This window comes from Macrotis lagotis, chromosome X, assembly GCF_037893015.1.
Source record: "Macrotis lagotis isolate mMagLag1 chromosome X, bilby.v1.9.chrom.fasta, whole genome shotgun sequence".
Classification (NCBI taxonomy): domain Eukaryota; kingdom Metazoa; phylum Chordata; class Mammalia; order Peramelemorphia; family Peramelidae; genus Macrotis; species Macrotis lagotis.
Genome location: NC_133666.1, coordinates 17,842,357 through 17,847,497, shown reverse-complemented (window position 1 = coordinate 17,847,497; position 5,141 = coordinate 17,842,357). Strand labels below are relative to the sequence as shown.

General features: G+C 43.8%; 1 pseudogene; it reads right to left on the bottom strand.

Moving 5' to 3' along the window:
* Window positions 1–1,315: 1,315 nt before the first annotated feature.
* On the bottom strand, window positions 1,316–2,856 carry LOC141498636 (NEDD8-activating enzyme E1 catalytic subunit pseudogene; annotated as a pseudogene).
* Between the last annotated feature and the right edge of the window lie 2,285 nt (window positions 2,857–5,141).

Here is a 5,141-nt window from a genome sequence, read left to right as displayed (position 1 = left end):
AATATGCTCCTTTCAACAAACCTAAGAGAAATACAGTTCTCAAGAGTTATAAGTATTGTCTTCCCATTTAGGGGTGTAGTCAGTACAGTCTTATTAACTAACATTCCCTCCCTTTCCATTTACCTATTTACACATTCTTGAGTCTTATATTTGAAAATAAAATTTTCTATTTATTTCTGGTCTTTTTATCAGGTAAGTCTGAGAGTTCTCTATTGGTTGAAAATTCATCTTTTCCCCTGAAAGAATAAGCTCCATTTTGTAAGATAGTTGATTCTTAGATTCTTGATCCAAGTACCTTTGCCCTCCAGAATATTATGTTCCAAGTCCTCCAGTCCTTTGATGTTGAAACTGATAAATCCTGCATAATCCTGACTTGCAATTTCCTGGTATTTAAATTACTTCTATTTTTGGCTTCTTGCAGTATTTTCTCCTTTAACTGAGAATTCTGAAATTTATCTACAATATTCTTTGGAATTTTTATTTTGGGATCACTTTTGGGGGGTTATCAATGGATTCTTTCAAGAGCTATTATATCTTCTTGTTCTAAGATATTAGGAAAATGTTCCATGATAATTTCCTGCATGATATTGTCCAGGCTTTTGTTTTTCTGATTGTGGCTTTTTTTATGTAGATCAACACTTTGTAAATTGTCTCTTCTGGATCTATTTTCCAGGTCAGTCATTTTTCCTAAGAGGTATTTTACATTTTCTTCTATTTTTTTCAGCCTTTTTGGTTTTATTTGATGGAATCTTGATATCTCACAGTCATTTGTTTCCATTTCTTCAATTCTAGTTTTTGAGGTTTTATTTTATTCAGTTTGCTTTTTTCCATTTGATTAATTTTATTTTCTAGCTAGTCAATTTTACTTTCAAATATATTGTTTTCTTCAACTAATTTTTCATAATTCTCCTATATGACTCTCATTTCTTCTCTCCATTTTTTCTTTTTCCTCTTTTCTTTGGTTTTTACACTCCTTTTTGTTCTCTTCCAAGAGTTTTTTTGGGGGAATTGAGACCAGTTCATCAACCTCTTAGAGGCTTCACATGTAGGCATTTTGCACTACTTTCCTCTTCTGAGATGATATTTTTATCACCTCTATCTCAGAATAGTAGCTGTCAAATAGCACTTTTTAATTTTGTTTGTTTTTTTGATAATTTTGTCAGTTGAGTTCTGTTCTTTTTTTTTCTCTAGGGCCATTCTTTTGCATACACATTTATTCAACCAAAAGCTCCAGATACAACATCCTACATCCTAGACCCCGCACAAGGCAGCCTTGGCCTCCTGCACCTAAGTCAGTCTCTGGGCAGCCGCTCTGGCCCCCTCTGAATGACAACTCTCACTCCCCATGCCCAGGCGGGCTTGTGGAGCAGTTCTGAAGTAACAAAGAGGATCCGTTATAAAAGTCAAATTCTATGGAGACTAACACTAAAAGGGACATCGATTGGGTTATTCTGAGGATCCACAGAGCACAATATTGCAGAAGATTTTCATCTTTGCGATGCATATTTATTGTTTTTAAGTAGTGAAGTGAAGTTTGAACAGTAAGGTCTGTGGAGTGGTCACGTCAGCAATGGCCAGCTCTTGTCCATCCATGAGGCCCAACTGTTTTAATGTCTTAGAGAGATTTGGCCTTGTTCATTCTTCAATGGAAGTTATTGTCTGTAAGTAAAGCGTTCTGTTTTTTTTCCCTCTAATGTGGCTGTGATGGCCAGAGATTTCATCTGTAAGGAGGCATTATTAATTAGATAATCCAAAATTTCTTGCAGCTTAGCTGATGGAGGAAACTGGATATTTTGGGGAAGCTGGCTGCAAGCTGGGCAATTGTCCTTTCTTTCTGCTTCAAATGTATATGTGTACAGCCCATCTACATCATTAAATACCAAGTAATTATTAAGGGGAATATATGCACTTGTGGCTGTTTTAAAAACCTCAGTGGCACACACAGCTGCAATGACAGCATATGTGGAAGCTACAGCTGGAATGATTCTTTTTTTACAACTCATTGGGTTAGCCTATATGTAACACCTCTAATATTAAATTGTGATGCTCTCTAGCGATTTTTTGAAAATCCATTGAATGTGATCAGGATCATTTCCATCTAATGTAACTCCCTCTCCCAAAGGCTGTTCCTTGGGCCACTGCCATGTTCTTACATACTCAATACAATGTTCAGGGAGCCTGGGCATAGATGCAATGGTACACATGGGAAAATTAACCTGTGGTGGATAAAGTTCCAGTGTGCATTCAATGCAAGCTGTCATTCCAGGTGGAATTCCGCTAGCATTTCCTTTAAAACCTTCTGTTCCCCCATCTATCAAAGGAATAATGGAAGTGGGATCTAATGCACCATCTTCATAATTTAGAAGTGATGTCAGCATGCCATTTATCCATCTTCTGGAAATAATGGAGTCCAGACCACATACAGTGATATGAAATTGTCTATAGAAAGTGTCATCAAAATTTTGAATCTTGTTGAAATGTGGGACTACAGAGCCATTAGGGATCCTGTCATGTGAGCATTCTGCAGCCACTTGAGCTTTGGATCTTCCAACACCCTTAGGCCTAAATAAAAAGTGTCTATTTAGGTTGGAAGTATCGATGGTGTCCATGCCTGTGACACGACTTTGTCCAAAACCAGGCAACGGCAGCCTTTTCGGGAGCTCACACCCTCACCCTGCTGCTCCGATGACTAGCACGTTACAAGTATCCCATGAACACTGACGAGATTCAGGCCTTGGTTCGAAATCAGGCTGTGTTGAATGGGCCAGATCGCTCGAGGACCTTCCTTGCACGAATCCAGTGAGCATCCCAGTCTCCAGTGTCCCCACACCCACCCTCAACAGCCATGATGAGCCGTTCGGAATGTGCTCCAGCGGGGCTGCTGAGCCTCGCCAGCTCTGGGAGGAGGCGAGAGGAAGGCCCGGCGCCCCGCTCCTGCGGCCTCTCTGCCCCGCGCCGGCTTCCGAGTGGCGCTGCGGGAGCGGCCGGGGCTCGACGGCCGCCGCGCACGCGGGGGCCGCTCTCCCCGGGCCGAGCCGGGCCCCGGGCCCCCCTCCCTCTCGCAGCCCCTCGGGGTCGGGGGAGTTGAGTTCTGTTCTTGTGGTCCAGGATGTGTAGTCCCAAGCTTTTTGTGCTGGGCGCCTGGTCCCTGGCTTTCCCCTCGGGCGTCTCCAATGCCCCTGGTTTGCCCCCTGCACTCGGGGAGCCCAGTGCTCCATCAGTTTCAGGGCCTGAGGAGACTGGCTGGGGTTCAGGCGGGAGGCTACGCCATGCTCCCTGCTTCCAACTCTCAGCTCCTTGTCACTGACTAATCTGTGGCCGAACTCCCAGGAACTCTCAGCCAATTGCCCCATAAATTGGGATTAAAGGCAATCTCTGATGAGCTGAAGTCACCTGACCCAAAGGAAGGCCCTCTGTGTTCAGAAAGAACTGGTAGCCAGGATGCTGGAGCCACGTGCAGGGCTCTGGGAAACATGGATCAGAGTGCGAGAAGTGCCTTCAGACTGGAAAAGTGACGATGTTGTTCTGAAACGAGGCAAGGAAGAAAAGGAGAGACCACAGCATGTCAATTACAGCCAAGTGGGCTTGCCTTCCAATACTGGGGAAATTCGGCGACAGCTCACCCAAGGGGCAGTTTGCTAAGTGGGTGGACGGGGCAATAGTAAGAGCTTGCGCCGGCTTCACCAAGGACAGATTTATTAGCAAAGACTGAATGACTACTGACTTGTTTTGAGAGGGTTGATCAGATCATAAGAATCAGGGACATAATCAGGAACAATTTACCTGAATTTTAGCAATGCATTTCATTAAGTGTCTCCTACTGTACATGAAGAAAAGTTAGAGTTTCAAGTTCGGTGATAATACCGAAAAAATGGATGCACAACTGCCTGAAGGGTCTAGTTCAAAGAGTAGTTTTTATGTCACCTTGGAAGAAAGTCTCTAATAGAGTGCCCCAGGGACCGATGATGTACCCTGTATTATTCAACATTATTATCAATGACATGGAAAGAGAGATCCTGAAATTTGCAAATGATACAATAGGGATTGGGCAGGATTGCTAACCCCATTGAATGACATGGCCCAGAGCTGAAAAGATCTTGACAGGCCAGAGCACAGGCCCGAGTCTAGTGGGAACTACAGATAAACAGAAAGTCTGACACTTGAATTCAAATGATCAGCTTCACAAGAGTGGGATGGGGCAAGCCTAATCAGCCAGCATTTTGTGTAAGAAAGGATGACTGCAATTGTAGTCAAAGTCTGCAGGACTTGGTGGCAAAGTACAGGTCATGTGATCTTGGGCTGCATTAAGGGAGAGCTAGGTTCCCAGAGTGGCTCTGCAGATAGCATAGCGGGCAGGGAATCAGGACAAGCCAAGTTCAAATCCTGCCCCAGACATTTACGAGCCTTGTGATCCCGGGCAAACCACTTCATCCTGCTTACCTCACTTTCCTTATCTGTCAAATAAGCTGGAAAAAGAAATGACCAACCACTCCAATATCTCTGCCAAGAAAACCCCAAATGGGATCACAAAGAGTTAGATGCAACTGAACAACAAGGATCCTAATAAAGATGTGATAGTCCCTCTGCCCTAGTACAACCACACCTTAAAAAACACCTTGAAAAGAGTTAGACAGCATCCAGAAGGGAGAAACATAAATGGGAAAGGGCTTTGAGTCACATCATTTGAGGAGTGGTTGAAGAAATTGGACATGTTTAGCCTGGATGTTTAGCAGATTCTGGGGGGACATGAGAACTGTACTCAAATCTTTGAAGGACTGGAATTCTTTGTTGTGTTTGACCCCTGGAGGAAGAACTGGGAGCAATGGGGGATGAGGGGAAGGAATGAATTATAATGAGAAGAATCTAGGTTATACATTCTAACTATGAGGTGTTTGAAAGTGGAGTGGGCTGCGGAGGTCGTGAGCTCTGCATCCCTGGAGTCCTTCAAACAGAGACTAGATAGCCACTTGTCATTTAGAAATAGCCTTCAGGGACAGCTAGGTGGCACCGTGGATTGAGCACCAGCCCTGGAGTCAAGAGGAACTGAGTTCAAATCCAATCTCAGACACTTAATGATTACCTAGCCGTGTGGCCTTGGGCAAGCCACTTAACCCCATTGCCCTGCACAAAAAAAGAAGCCT